The following is a 16,938-nucleotide window of genomic DNA, read 5'->3' as shown; positions in this document are numbered from 1 at the left end:
ACTTATATTTCCGTCAAATAAACTATGTATTTCTTTACATTTTTTCTATGTTCAATCTACTTCCAACTGACAATGACCCAGGCCAATATTTATCTTTATTATTTTACTTTTATCTGAATATGAATTAGTTTTTTCCCGTTCTGTCAAGATTTTGCCACAGGTTCTCAAGATATATAGATAATAGTACATTGTTCACCGAGAAAAGTCACAGATAGGTACTGACGAGGGTGTATGTTGAGCTAATCCATCCTTAATATACCTATCTAATTTTAATCCAGTTGCAAATTTCCATTATTAAGTACTTTATAAATAACAGCATGAGTTGGAATAATGAAATAATCACAATAGTCTAACACGTGATTCACGAGCAAGTTCATAGGCACCAGCACAAAAACATTGCAACGTCAGTGATGTCAATAACAGAGCTCGTTGTGGTCAGCGGGATATCTATTAGTGTACCAAGAAAAAAGTCCTGCAGATGTGGCGCTACTGTCGCTGCAAATAATAATGTGGCCTATCTGTTATTTATTGTTAGGTACTCATTGCCACGGGCCTTCTTTCGTGGTATGATATGGCCCATAGTTAACTAGATTCAACATAAATCTATATTTGTAGTCGGAAAATTGATTTCACCTTTTTAGTTTTATAGATAGGTAAGTGATGGCGACATTGTTTTATAATTGTGTTTTATAATTATACTATATGTAGGTATATGCCAAATCCAACCATTCCTTCGCAAATTAAATTTATTTAATAAATTTTACCTACTCATCATTGAAAAAAATTGTGTTAAATTATTATACTTAAACGGTTTCCGGATAAAGCATAAAATTAATTAAAAGTGGTCTGCCCAGTTCCAGATACGCATTGCAACGATGCAAAAGTGCATAATGAGCCAACTTGCAGTTGGTTCGTAGTCCAGTGCATGCGGTTGCATTCTAATTTGTTTGATGCATTCTGCACTTATGTACCTAGGGATATGACATAGGAACATTATATTTTGATGTTGGTAATATTGGGTAATGGAAAAAACCGTCTTGCTTGGTCGCAAATTTAAATTCAAAATTCTTTATTCAATTTAGGATGATATACATCACTTATTGACGTCAAATGACGCATGTATGGTGTTAAAGATTCCAATTCATATTGCAACGCGTATTAAGATTTTAATTAAACGTGCTAATGTTGTGCTGATTTTGCATGTACCTACTTTATTTTATTTAAAATTGTTTGCACCCCACGCGACTTCTTAGGCAAGTAGGTTTATGCAAGTTTTTAGGCGCGCCTAATTAACGGTTAGGTATGTATATTTCGATTACCGGACCGGTATGTACCTATAGTTCAGTGTACTGTAACTTATGGCTTTTATTATACATTATGTCAGAAGAAATAAAGAATAGATTTATCTTTTTAAATGGATTTGTTATAAGTAAATGTCGTACATTCTTGTAACTTAATTTTGAAAACAATAACCAGATGAAAAAGTTTTTTCATGTCATTATTATTCTCAAAATTAGTATTTATAATATATAATTAATTAATATTATTTATAATATATTAATATTCTAGAATAATAATAAAATAAACAGATAAATCTATTCTAAATGTAGGTACATGTCGAGTAGTAACTTTTGTAGTATTTACCTGGCCTGGCTCGTCAAGTTATATCGCAACTGCAGCTCGTTACGTTAACAAGCTGAGTCGCAAGCCCTTTATTGTGGCCAGAACTAATGAAACATATTATAGGTACCTAATTTTACTAGGTACATACAACTTCACTTTCGAATTTTGGGATAAACTAGTGTTTTTCTAGTAGTTTTTCTAGTGTCCTCTTCCGATCTTGTTTCTATTCATGGCCAATTCAATGCTGACATATTTTCTTACCATGATCTGTTATATCTTTCCTATAAAATTCGCCCTCCAAAATTTAAGTCCAAAATTCTTCTGCAGCGTAATTTTGGTGCCATAAACCTTGAGTCCTTGCGCGAGGATGCCGCTGAATGTAACTGGGCATCTGTTTTCGACTCTGCTTCAATTGACGATCAAATTGCGACTTTTAACGCTCTGTTGTTAGCATTGTACGACAAACATGCCCCAATTCGTCCAGTTAAAGTCAAGCATTTACCTGCACCCTGGCTGACTGATGAAATAAAAGCTTGCATTGCTAAAAAGTATAGTGCAAAGTCAAAATTTAAAGCTGATCCTGATAGATATCGTTCTAAATACGTCGAGGCTCGCAATGTCTGCAACAGGATGTGCAGGGAAGCCCAACGCCGTCACATTCATAAATCCGTAGAAAACGGTGACCCAGGCAAAGTCTGGAAATTTCTAAAGTCTCTGGGAGTAGGAAAGAAAAACCACAACATCTCAAATAACCTTGACATAAACGGCCTTAACAGGCACTTTTCCTCTTCCAGTAATTTCGGTGGCAATGATAAAGTTTCCATATTAAACCACCTCGAGTCACTTTCACCTCCCGACTTTTCTTCCTTTTCTTTTACTCCAGTGGCTGAATGTGATGTTCAAGAGTGTGTTTCTGCAGTGACTTCTAATGCAGTAGGTTCCGACGATATTAGTCGCAAAATGATACTTCCGATTCTTGATATTATCCTGCCTGTTATTACACAAATCTTTAACAACTCCCTCTCCTCTGGTTGCTTTCCTTCAACGTGGAAAACTGCCTTCATTACTCCACTTCCTAAAAAACCTAATCCTTCCTCATTTTCCGACTTCCGTCCTATTTCTATTCTTCCTTTCCTATCTAAAATTCTGGAACGTTTAGTTCAGTTACAATTAAACTCTTTCCTTCATAAAAATAGCCTACTTAATGTGTATCAGTCGGGGTTTCGTGCTGGACACAGCACAACCTCGGCCCTTCTAACAATAACTGACGACCTTCGTCTCGCCATGGACAATTCGCAGTTGACTATCCTTACTTTATTAGATTTCACGAATGCATTTAATACTGTCGATCATGACGTTCTGCTAAGTCTGATGCGCACTCTGAACATATCTCCATCAGCTATTAACTGGTTCGGTTCATACCTGGGCGGCCGTCAACAATGCGTACGCATTGAGGACAAAAAGTCTTCGTGGTGCCGGATTTCGGCCGGGGTACCTCAAGGTGGCGTGCTTTCTCCGTTGTTATTTGCGCTTTTTATTAATAATATCACTGATAATCTTCAGTCTTCCTACCACCTGTATGCTGACGACTTGCAAATTTATTATCACTCGTCGTTAGCTGACTTACCTTCTTCAATTGCCATTGTGAACGACGATTTGGAGCGATTATCTAGCTGGAGTAAATCTTTTGGTGTTTTGGTAAATCCTTCAAAAACTAAAGCTATAATTATCGGTAGTCCTTATTTTACTTCACGCGTAGACTGGAATTCTTTGCCATCCCTAAGTTTTAACAATGAAACCATTTCCTTTTGCGAGTCCGTTAGAAATTTGGGTTTGGTGTTTGATACAACTTTATCTTGGTCAGTCCACATGAAAGAAATTAGTCGGAAGACATTTGTTACACTTGGTTCGCTCAGACGGCTTCGTAATTTCTTGCCCATTAACACCAAAATTGCGCTTGCACAATCTCTTCTTCTCCCTATCCTTGATTACGCTGATTGCTGCTTTCTTGACCTTACAGAAGAACAGCTGAACAAACTCGAACGCCTGCAGAATCTCGCTATTCGTTTCATTTATGGACTTCGTAAATATGACCACGTTTCCACGTTCCGTTCCCAGTTAAACTGGCTTCCCATTAGACTTCGTCGTAATTTGCATATTGTATCCATGCTTTTTTCAATTTTATTCAATCCCTATTTCCCACCTTATCTCAAGGACCGTTTCAAATTTGTCGGTGATGATCGCAGCTCCTCTCGTAGTTTGCGCAGCACGGTATCCTTGAGACTCAGATTTCCCGTAGCTAATTCTAAATTTTTCTCCAAATCTTTCTCTGTTCAGGCTGTTCGTCTTTGGAATGCTCTTCCTTTAGATATTCGGAATGCCCAGACTCTGACCAAATTTAAGCAACTCGTTAAGTCTCACTATCTATCTAACGTATCCTAATTTTATTGTACATGTATTTCCTTCTATATAATGATATTTATGTATGTATATATATGTATTTATATGTATATGTATATGTGTATTTGGTATGCTTATATATGTATGTATATTGTATGTAATGTATTTATTTATATATAGTGTATGTAATTATATATTTGGTAGTTTGTTTTACTGCGCCTAAATGTTTTTATATATATATGTCTCCTTCCACCTAAAGGTTGACTGGAAGAGATCGCTTTAGTGATAAGTCCGCCTTTGTACCTTCTTATATTTATTACAAATTGTTTTCTGTGTATTTTTTCTTTTTGGTGCAATAAAGAGTATTTGTATTGTATTGTATTGTATAAACAGTAGTTAGGTACTTCATGTTTTTTCAAGCACTGATTATTTCAGTGTACTGAATTTCAATCTGTACAGTATAATTTTTCACAACCGATCTGTGTTTCTCTGTCTCTTGCATTTTCCCGGTTCATTCCTTAGCCGTCGAGCGTCGGAGCCAAGACTTCACTTTTGTATCTTTTTATTTCCACTTCGCACGGTCGTCGACATCCCTAGTTGTCAGATCATCCGTCCTTTTTCACAACCAATCAGTGATCACACCATATTGTCACACCACGGCCTAATGGTCGTGGTTGTTGATATGATAATTCGTATGTTACAATTTACAGTCTACTGAAAAAGGAACCAATTTTGTTAAATTAGTTGAAATAATTATTTAACTCATTTTAGTCTGATGTTTCCTGTTGGTTTCCTTAAAAAAAATTATATCAGTGAATGGTCCACAAATCATTGAAATTTTATGTCTCTAGCGAAGATCTTCCGGTCCGTTTTGATGTTGCGACTGACCCCATTGGCTCCTTCAAACCGATCCATTTTTTGCAATAACGACTATAATGCGGGTTCCACACTATCGGGGGTTTAACTCGCAGATTCGTACCATCAAGTTAATTTTTAAAACTAATGCGATTTATTTCGTATTACTAAATCGAACTGCATTGCAAATCAAATGTATGTGTTTATTTTGTTGATGTTTGCCATTGTCTAGATAGAATTTTTTATTTTCCAATCAGTACTGGCTGAATAGACGACCATTCGTCAACGTCGTGCACGTCCTGATAACATCGATAAAAAATACTTTTTTAGTTACAATTTTTTATAAATTCTTCATGCCTTCGAGAAAAAGAATAAGCCATTTTTAAATAAAACTTTTTAAATATCAAACGTAAGTACGTTTGATATTTAAAAAGAAGAAGGCATAAAAACATGTCAAAACCTTAGGCTCCATATTCTCTCATGCATATAGTAAGTACTTCGTACGAAGTACCTACTAGTTCCATGGTTTTTCTACCAATCGATTAAGAAGTGATGCAAAGAGAAAGTGAAAATGTTCACAAGGAATAAGTTATAAAGTATGATCTCCAGAAGTTACGTCAAGTTACGCCAAAAACTTGAAGTCTCATGTATAGGTCAAGTTAAAATAGCGCTCTTTGATAGATAGCCACAAAGTTTGTCGTGTGCCCCGTCCTAGGTGAGTTCAGTACAAGGTTGACATCTTTATGTTATCTGGCCCGGCGAGTGCGTCACTGCTGTTGCAATTTGACAAACAAATAAGACAAAAGTCTCTAAAAATATGTTTAAAATATAGGTACTTCCATGAAAATGATAATTCTATTTCGGTTTCAGGGTTTCTCTCTCATTCTTTTTAAATTGTTTTGTGGTACGTGTGGTTTGTGGTCGTTGGTTGATTAGTACACGCACAGTATCGCATCGCGTGGTACAGCATTCCATCCCTCACCTAGGACATTTGGTGAGGAAGTTTTGTGAAAGGCGATATTTCTGTTTCGGTCATCAGTCTAGATTGGACCATTTTTCTTTTAGCTTGAAATATGGATATATTTGGTAGAAGGTATTTTATCAAACAACCTTATATTGAAATTAAGAAGCATTTATTAGGGTACATGAGAAAGTCTGAAACTTGGAATAATGTAATATAACTAACTGATCATTAGTAAATATATTGTAAAATAGAACATAAATTGTCGACCAATCATGATATACATATAGTTGCTGGAATTTGTAATATTTTTGTTTAAATCTATTTTAACACAAAAAATCTCAAGGATTTGTCGGACCCTTGTAAGTAGGGTTCCTCAATAATCCTTGAATTCTATCCTGAAAAATGTTTCCACTAGATTCTACGTTGGATAGGACAAAGGTGACAAAACATTTGTAAAGAAAAGGGTTACATGTACCTTTTTTTAAATCAATATAGGTATATAAAACTGTTCCGTTACTGAGTGACAGACAGACAACGCGCAGCCGAAGCTGCTGGGCGTAGAAAGCTGAAATTTGGTGTGTAAGTGTTTCTCAGAGCCTACCACCGATTCAATGCTCAGATGTGAGAGAAAGAGAGAGAGTCGGGGAGATAAACCTTTATAGTAATTTATGTAGCAGCCTACGTTTATCTGCCCCATATGTCAAATGTTTAAGTTCATCTTCGACTATTACTTATTCCAAACTAGCTTTTGCCCACGGCTTCGACCGCGTTAATTTTCCAGGATGAAAGCTACCCTATGATCTTCTCCATACATCAAACTATATGTATGCAAAATTTCAAGAGGATTGGTTGAGTAGATAAAGCGTGAAGAGGTAACAAACTTACTTTCGCATTTATAATATCAGTTAGGAGTTACAATTTGAATACAATATCGCTTTGTAATTTCTTCCTTTGTAACTTTATTTCTCAATTTAATCAGTCTAAAAGTTATCAAGTATTGTCATTAACCCTAGGGAGCAGATTAAGTATGTTCAGACACTTAATTTCGGTGTGAATTTTCATGAATTTATTAACAACCCAGGTTCTTTATGAGCTGAGAAAGGGTCAGATTACGAACGACACGGTCGACATCAAAAATTATTTTAGAATTTATGGTATACTACTCGTTGGACAAAAGTTTTACTTCGACACTTATTCCTTTCCCAATCTAGATTATATTATACCGTGTTAAGATTAAATAAAGAATTTTTGATTTGATTTGATTCCTTTTTAACCCACGACGCAAAAAGAGAAGAGTTATAAATATAACCTCTGTCTGTGTATCTGTCTGTGACGTCGTAGCTCCCAATGAAGCGATTTTCGTTTAGTTTTTTTTTTTGTATCATAGATAATTTTTATCCCGAGTGTTCTTAGCCATGTTTCATTAAAATCGGTTCAGCCGTTCAAAAGTTGTAGCGAAATGAATATTGAAAGTCGTGGTTTCTTTAATTTGTCTAACAAATAAACTTGTATTTTGTTTTTTCGAGTAATAACAAAAAAATGACTAATCCAGTATTCATTATGAAGGCTTATTGTCAGAAAAGTTTGTGTTTATGAATCAAATCTTAGGAGTCAAAAGTCCCATTCATCTCATATCCATTCAAAAATGGCTAACTCAGCCAAAGGTTATAAATATGCAAATATTTATTATTTGCAAAAGAAAGCAACAAAATTCACAGTAAACTATAAAAGTAAAATAAAGAAGAACTTGAATAAATAAATATATTTTTTGGATCAACGTCCCGAGGTTGATCACCTGGTAAGTTCCCACCACAGAGTTTGGAATAATTCAAAAAGAAGTGTGAAGTATGTGCGTTCTAAATATGACGAAAATGCGTGTTGCTCACATGCTCACTAAAAACAACTGAACGTATGAAATGTATTGAAAGTTCATATTCGAACAGAAATACCAGTGTATGTGTGTAATCAGTGTGCGTGTGTGAGTAGATTGTGGCTTACATACAACTTCTGAAAAGAAAGTGAAGAAAACATATTTTTGACGAACTACATTTTTTTGCCGTTGCAATACCAAATAGAAAGTTCAAGATTGGTTGATAAACACAGTGTTGCCAGCCGACAGATAGAGCCCACATTTAATGTCTTCATTTTCTTGATGACTAAGTGTCGTCTTTTGCATTGAGTAAGTTTTACGTTGTAGATTCCTTGTTGGCAAATATCTGATACATATAAAAGCTAAAAATTATAGAGCAAATGAATAATGGCGAAAAAAATTCGCTTTCTGAACTTCTGAGTTTTGCGTGTCGATAGCGAATTCTAAAAACTGAAACTTACTAAACAGCGCACTTATCTAAAACACTTCTGTATTGTCATTATTTCTAGTTCAGACTACCGCGAACAGGAGTAATACTGACATCTGCTATGCTAACGCATTAGACAGTTGGCAATGAAAATCATATTTACTTCTAACATATATAATAATAAAAAAACAAACGAAAAATAAAAGCTATATGCAAAACATATAATTTTTTATTTTGTTTCATGGCATCCGCGGTAGACCAGCGTCGTTGTATCAAGCTATGACATTATGCTGAGCGGAGACCAATTTGCCTATGTTTTTTGTGTACTTCATGTGATGTACCTAAATGTTTTGTAATTTATGGCAAATAAACATATTTTTTTCATTTATTTTCTTTCTATACGCGCTAAAAACTGCCATTTTGTAATGATTTTGGTATACTTGCCTATTTATTTATTTAAATTTAAAATCTGAAGTCTTTTTTTACCACTCGAAGAGGCAATTTAGAGAGAAAAACATTTTTGGGGTGAGTGAAAATGAAAGAAACAAAACAAACGTACCTATGCATATAGGTTCACTATATCTGTAAGAGATACATTTCTCAAAAGTAATTGTTACAAACATATTGACATCTTGTGTCTTCTTCATAGTCGTATTCCTCATGGCTGAGGGTCGTGGTCATTACGTGAAATGAAACACACATAACGACTTTCTTGGCACTATTAATGGAGTGGTTTGCCATTGCCTTCTCCATTTCACACACAAGTCGATAATCAACCAGAGTGCAGGTTTCCTCACGATGTTTTCCTTCACCGGATATTCTTCTTCATCTTGTGTAGGGTTCGATAAATAAAAGTTATCTGATTTATTCGCACACAAATTCGTGTATGAAATTACAAGAGCTGTTTGTGCTCTGTGTTATATGATATTACACAGAGGTTCAGAAATGGGTTACTTTGTAGATTGATCGAAAAACAAAGCCCCAACCGATTGCCCACAAGCCGTATGATAGGGTGAGTTGACCCGTGTGTGCGCTCGTTTTTCACGTCGTAAAATTTATGGACCGGCGAAATTTCCTTATCTATGCCCCGGTCCGGCATAAAAATAAATTATATCAGAATTCGGTCATATTTCTCGTGAGAGATTTTTGTTATTTTATATTATCACACTCTCATGGTATTTCCGTTTTTTCCTCCGCCGTATGAGCCTAAGGCCGCTTGATTATTTTGTCTCTCTTTAATTGTTAGATGTAATTGTATGATCATAGTTCACGACATCAAGTTGGAAATTCTTCGGTTTCTCGATGTAATGCTGTCGAGTTATTGCCGAAAAGAAGGAGGAATTCAAATACGTTTACTTAAATGACAATTTTTTTTTGCTTTCTTGTAAATAAACTCGATCAGTTGATCTTGATATAATTCAACACAAAATTGGATGGAAAATCGACAATTTATATTCTTTTTCTTCTTCTTCATAGTAGTATTCCTCATGGCTGAGGCATGGTCGTGGTTGTTACTTGGAATGAAACACATGGAGTGGTTTGCCATTGCCTTCACCATTTCACATACAAGTTAATAAGAATCAACCAGTGTGCAGGTTTTCTCACGATGTTTTCCTTCACTGGAAGCAAGTGGTGGACGATGAAAACTACTATACATGAGTCAGACTGGTATACAAACTCATGTGGCACGAGTAGGATTCGAACCTGGGACCTTTCGATCCACAGGCGGGCGTCTTAACCATTACACCACCACCGCTTCTTTTTCTTACAATAATGTTTTGTATAAGTTGTGATGAATTTTATTTTAGGTATTATATATACGCTTTCGACAATTTGTCACGTGTCAAACATAAAACCAATGATGAGATGCAATAAAAAATAATCCCAAAGCACCGAGCGTGGTACGTGCCAAGAGCTGAATCATCCGAACCAAGAGAATAATGACTTTATGTGTGAAGGTGTAAAATAAAATGGAACGGACCATTAACCAGGTCCAACCATTGAGAAATCTGAAAGGTGTCTTTCAGTTTTATCAAGTGTCAACTTTGTGGCTGAAAATATTGAAAAAAAAAAAACGCAAAATGTTGGCCAAATAAAGGTTTCGCGCCCTTATGATTTTAAGGGCGCGAAATAATCAGCCACAAAGTTGACACTTGAGAAAACTGAAAGACACCTTTCAGTTTTCTCAAGTGTCAACTCTGTGCTGGGTTCGACTTGATTCAACAGCAGCTTTTGATGAAGGTTTTTGTGTTGTATAGATACCGTTCACTTATACTAATCTGAGTCATATAAACTAAAACTGTACATCTATCGCCAATCAGGCTATTTAATTCATATTAATCAAATAAGTTTATTTAATAGTAATACAATTAAAAACAACAACACGAGACCACCAGACATTATTATTGAAACATTATTTACCCACAGAAATCGGAAATTTTCACTTCTGCCAGACGCTCATTTTAAAGACCTCTTTCCAAAAAGGAGAATCCGAAATTACTTACCAAAGAGTTCAAGACACGCACGAAACTCAACGACCCGAGTCGAGCAAGAGTGGTACAGTCCCCAACAAAAGTTTATCTACCACTCATATTCAGTTTAGACCATAGTTACTCGTACTTATTGCTACACATGCTTCTATTAGACAATGCCTCCTTTAAAAATAATAACTGTTTAAAGGCATTTATAATTCTACTAATATTATGAATGCGAAAGTTTGTGAGGATTTTTGTATGCAAGTATGTTTGTAACTCTTTAGTCTTTCACGCAAAATCTACTGGACGGATTGTTATGAAATTTAGTATACGGGTGGAATATAACCTGGTATACATAGGGTACCTATTATCCCGAAATTCCCACGGGAGTGAAGCCGCGGGAGGAAGCTAGTTTATTATATTTACATATATATATTACAATCAATTATCATCATCAGGCATTTATGCTATCGCATGGTCTTGGCAGAAGAGTGCGCTGGTGTCATTGGTATGGTCTTACAGTAAATTTTTACCTATTTTGAACCGCACGCACACGAAGTTGCGAGCACAGCTAGTTATACAATATAGTTATGTTGCTGACTGTACAAACAGATCTAATGTAATGGCTCGGAAATGCATTTCCGTGGCCCATAGGGTCCTATGACGGCACAAGCCCTGTAAAAAGTTCATAGAACTTTTGTTTTTTTTTAAGGGGATTTTTAGTGTATTAGTAAAAAAGTTTTTACACATCCTATCTAAATATAAAATGTTTTTGCATCGCCCTATTAGACGATTAAATAATTACAATTTAGCCCTTTTCAACACTGAACTGATATTTTTTAAAATCACATCATTAATATCATAAGATGCAGCTTCAATTAGGAAAGAAATTAACAGCAATAAAACGAAAATAAGTGTAGGCTTCAATTGACAGATCAAAACAATGAAACATCAAAGTTTTATTTTTTATTTTTAACGGACTTTTATCTAACTTTTAACAAAATAAGGCGGAGATACTCGACCAATATAAAATATTTGTGGCGATAGTGTTTATATTGTGTAGCTTTCTATTGCCACGCAATCGAAGGCGGTCCATAGAAGATTAGATCCCATTCCATACCTCCTTGATAGTCTTCAACCGGAATATACCACTCGTAATAATACAGTTTGAATTGTTTTTTACTATGACAGTATGATATGCGAGGTACGCACATCTGGAACGAGTGTAATGTCGCTCTAAAAGTGTGCTCCCGCGCAGAATAACCCCTCAGAAGAATGCATGTCGGTATTCTTAATACGTCGATCCAACCCTGTAAAAATTGCTTTTTATATTATCTATAGTAATTAAAATTAAATACAAAATCGGAAGTTACAAGGGGACTTAGTGGGGGTTCATAAACTTTCGCATTTATAATATAGTATGATGGAGTTATATGAAAACTCGAAGGATCAACATTGTTCACGATGTTAGCTATAAAGTGCTTCAAGTTTTCTGGTATTTTGAAAATTACCCTCTAATAAACGTAACAATTCGAAAAGAAGAAAAAGACAATAGTGCAGTAAATCGGATATCAAATTATCCTGCAATGATCTCCATGCCGTGGTAATAGCGGCGAAATTGCAATGAATTCGGATTGGTTGATATGCTATATAATACTAATATTTATACTGACCCTTATTATTAATTTTTGTTCAAGTTCTATATTCGTTATATGTGTAGATGTATAAAATATAAGACCTTCTCTTTTGCAATCCCCAAAATAATATTCACTGTGCGATGAAACTGAAAAGAAAACAAAACAAACATATATAAATATAGAATGAATGAATTATGTATATATATATATATATATATATATATATTTTTTTTTTCATATTAATATGGACGCTGTCGGTAGTATTATTTTCTTGTAAATATTCGTGCTAGCTTATTTTTTATCTTTTTGTTGATCTATGAGTCTCACCGATGTTGATAGTTGTAACGAGTCAATAGTACTACCAATTCATTGTTAACTATTTCTATTATCTTTATGTATAATCGTAAATAATAAATAAATAAATGACAAACCACACAGATTGAAACCACAAAGTAAGTTCGAGACTTGTGTTATGGGATACTAATTCAACGATACTATATTTTATAACAAATACATATATAGATAAACATCCAAGATCCGGGTCAATCAGAAAAACATCGTTTTCCATCATGACCCGACCGGGGATCGAACCCGGGACCTCTCGGTTCAGTGGCAAGAACTTTACCACTGCGCCACCGAGGTCGTCAATCGATATAGCCATTTGTTTATTCAAAAACTTAATGCCCAAAATCATTAAGTAATGATGGATCACAGCTGGCGAAGAATCATCAATCGATTGTGTCCATCGATATATATTATATTGCTATTCATATAACTGTCATTTAATTGGCAATGCTATAACTATAATAACGGTGTGCTCACATGCCCGCAATGTCATAGATCATTCACCAATATGATTGGCTATATAAGCCAGCATATACGAGCGCATCAGCGAGTTCAAAATCGTTGAAGTTGTCGCCAAGAAATCTATCGGACATCGTAATTATGAAAACAACGCAAATATATAATGTTATGGTAGAATTTTAGAATTAAATTATTTATTATTTTTTTTATTAATATATTCGATTATATCATGTAGTGCGTGATAGTAGAATACCTAATGATTGTGTGTAGTATCAATTTTCTACTTACTAGCTTTTTCATGAGTACCAGCCATGAGAATATCTCTGAATCGTGTAAAATACTGCCAGCCGCAAATCTGTACAACTGGAAAACGTTTTTTTTTTTAGAAAATACACACAGATTATAAAAGTTTAAAAAAGGAGGAAACATAAACAACAGATGTACAGTCAATAGAGATTTATTGATGTAAAAAACCCCTTTCGCATCGAAAGGACACCATATTAACCAAACGCTAACAATATACATGGATAACTAAAATCAAAAATGCATATAACAGTTCGACAGGTTGAAAATTTCAGCTAAATTATTGGCCAGAATCGAAACTATTATTGAAACTAGATATTGAAGGCCGAAATTAAAGCCGAATATTCGGTAAGATTTCCCAAAGCAGAGAATTCCGCAATTCTTACTTTATTTTAAAACTTAAACATAGTTTTGAAACAATAAAGTAAGTTACAAAGATTAAGGGAGCTGGCTTGATGTTGTCAAGGAGGATATGCTTGCCAAGAGTCTTAATAGTAAGGACGTCCATGACCGTGCGAGGTGGAGAAGAAAAAGAAGGGAACCTGATGACCCTATGGTTTGCTAAAACGTTTTCATTGACTACCACTTGACAGAAAACATCGTGAGGAAACCTGCACACAGGTTGACAGTTTAGTTCCCTAGTGTGTATGCGACTACCTGCCACTAGATGGAGGTAAGTAGTCGTAAAAGTCATGTAAGATGCCTTTAGGCGACTTGAATAAAATCTGACACTAGTGTTAGCAATAACACATTCGATATAATGATGATGCTAAGACGTAACCTGTCGGAGTCGATGCTGTGAAGCATTATATAAAAAAACTGGGAAACGTTTAGATGAGCGAAAGAGAGAGAGAGACAAATACAAAATGTTGTGTAAATCATTGGGATAAAGGTCAAATCAACGCGGGACCATTAATTAATTTACTTACCCAGCACATTTAACAGGACTATCATAAAAAGACCACTTGTTATCATGGTAGTACAATTTAAATGCTAGTCGAACCACTAATCAGTCTTTATTACACAAATTGTTCAAACTGTAAAAGGTAAATCAGTTCTCAATTATTTTATTCACAAGTACTATTATTTAAATATGATTTTTAATTAATTATTACATTGACATACTTGTAATGGATCAACCAGATGAAGAATGATGTCCGAATTCAGTGTCTCAGCTAATTTATAGTCATTTATTGTTATGAAATGAAAACATAGTGATTAATTAGTGTAATAGTTTTATTTGAATGTTATGTTATTGTTTGGCTTTATTTATAAATGTAAAACTCGTGACACGCATCGAAAACAAATACGAATATCGTAAATAATTATGATTAATAGTAATCCCACTGAATATTTTATTGGACGGAAAGTCACTTTATATTACACTAATTAAAATTGTGTGTTCTTCCGAGTTGGTCAGAGTGTCAGCTGCTTCTCTACCCGCGCAGATTGTAAAAGCGTTTAAATGGAAACTATAAATTTAGCTATAAACTTGAGATTCTTCTCATAGGCGATAGGCTAACTATACCTGTCTTCATTGAATCTCAATTACATCAACAAGCCCATATAGGCCTCGAGGTTCGTATGTCCCATCTCTGTCTACACCTTATAGGACGAGACGCGATATTGTATTGTATCTATACAGGGTGACATTGTATACATTGGCAATATTTTGTTTACATGCTCAGTTCATGATTCTGAACAACTTTTAGTATGGGAGTAAATCCAAAATCGCGAAAAAAAATCAGCTATACAAAACATACAAATTAAATACCTAAGTTGTGGAAAGTGTATGGATTAGCAGATTTTTTTTGTCGATTTCAAGGTTGCTTCCATACGAGAAGTTGTTCAGTACCATCGACTGAGCATGTAGATAAAATAATGCCAATCTATAAGAAATCATCATTGACATTATTACTTCCAAGAATTTTTCCTAAATTGCCCCATAATAAAAAAGGACTATTTCTTTTTTTTTTCCTTTGATCGGAATAGCCAGGGACGGAGGGTTGCTAAGCCAGCCAATTAGGCTTACCGACACAAATTAGGTGGATGAAAACGGCTGTTTTATGCCTGTTTGTTTCAATTTAAAATATATTAAGGTGATGAACGTTAATTCGAGAATTTATTCACACGTTGAATATAATATATATATATATATATATTATATTCAACGTGTGAATAAATTCTCGAGAGAGAATTGAGAAGATATTGTGTTCGGAACAACTTGTTTAACTATAATGATAAACCCTTCTGGCTTTATAGGGAACAACATTGTTTAAATGAGTGTCTTTCGACGTTTCTTCTCAACAGTGACCGTAGTTAGATTTTTGAGAAATTGATTCATAATATAAGATTTGACATTAAGTAAATGTGCCTGTGAAGGTCTAATTTTTGAATAAATTATTTGATTGATTTGATTTGGAACCACTGCAATGGAAGCGCCTTCTTCTAAAATGGAACACCAGAACACCAGGAAGAAAATTATAATGAGAAATTCAGATAAAGTTTGGTTAATCTAGTTACATTTAATTATTCGACTTTGTTTTTTGACATGATAAAATGCTCTCCATTTAATTGCATACCCATAGCCGGTGAAACATGTAGGAATAAGTTATCTTTTAACACCACATTGTAAACAATGTAAACTCACGTTTTTGCAAATCATAACTAATATTATAAAAGAAAAAGTAAGTTTTGTTTGTTACCTTTTTACGCTTTAAATGCAAACCAATCTTCTTGAAATTTTTGCATACATTTATCTAGTTTGAAATTGAAAGGATTTTTCCTGGAGATATATCAAACATCAATATAGGTGAAACTAAATCTAAATAACAATTTGTGATACCAAAGTATATTATCTAGCTTCTAACCTAAAAACATCTATAAATAAAATACGGCGCATTTGAGTGCAAGGCATCTCGAAGGTTACAGGGTATAGATGGGTGTATGTCGTGTGGGGACATCGATCACCGAGCACAACACATCAAACATCATCGATCAGTCTCACACGACGGACGGACAAAGCAATGGATGACTCGAGTTAGTAAGTGACCGCTTTAAAGTTAACAACCAACTTATACTAGGTACACTAGCTAGACTAATGTTACGAAGTGTTTATAAGATTGTGTGTTATGACAGCTACATACCATCGCCGAACACAAACAGATGCTGACGCGAATGCACGAATTAAAAATGGCGAAGTTTTTATGAGAACTTTTTTTTACCGCAATGAAAGACCAGCGGCGAATCCGCCAACATTCGGCATAACGTATAGCCGGCGTTAGGTATCTGCGGAATTAAACAACCGATTTCCAAAATTATTTTACAAGTAGAAAGTTACATTGTTTCTGAGTGATATAGGGTAATTTTTCCGATATTTCCACTGGTGTAAAGCCCCTGTTTGCAGATAGAATCTACTAAAGGTATTGGAAGATATATCTGGTCATAGGATTTATATTAGAAAATAACAATTTACAGACAATACTTTGATTTGAAAACTGACCCAAGTGGGGCTTGTCCAACTATAGCCTATACATTGCTCTGAGATTCTTCCGTATGGTTTTTCCGTTCCGTAGTTCGGG

The sequence above is a fragment of the Plodia interpunctella genome, chromosome 13, assembly GCF_027563975.2.
Source record: "Plodia interpunctella isolate USDA-ARS_2022_Savannah chromosome 13, ilPloInte3.2, whole genome shotgun sequence".
In the NCBI taxonomy this organism is placed as follows: domain Eukaryota; kingdom Metazoa; phylum Arthropoda; class Insecta; order Lepidoptera; family Pyralidae; genus Plodia; species Plodia interpunctella.
The sequence above is the reverse complement of the archived record's forward strand: the minus strand, read 5'-3'. Positions refer to the sequence as shown.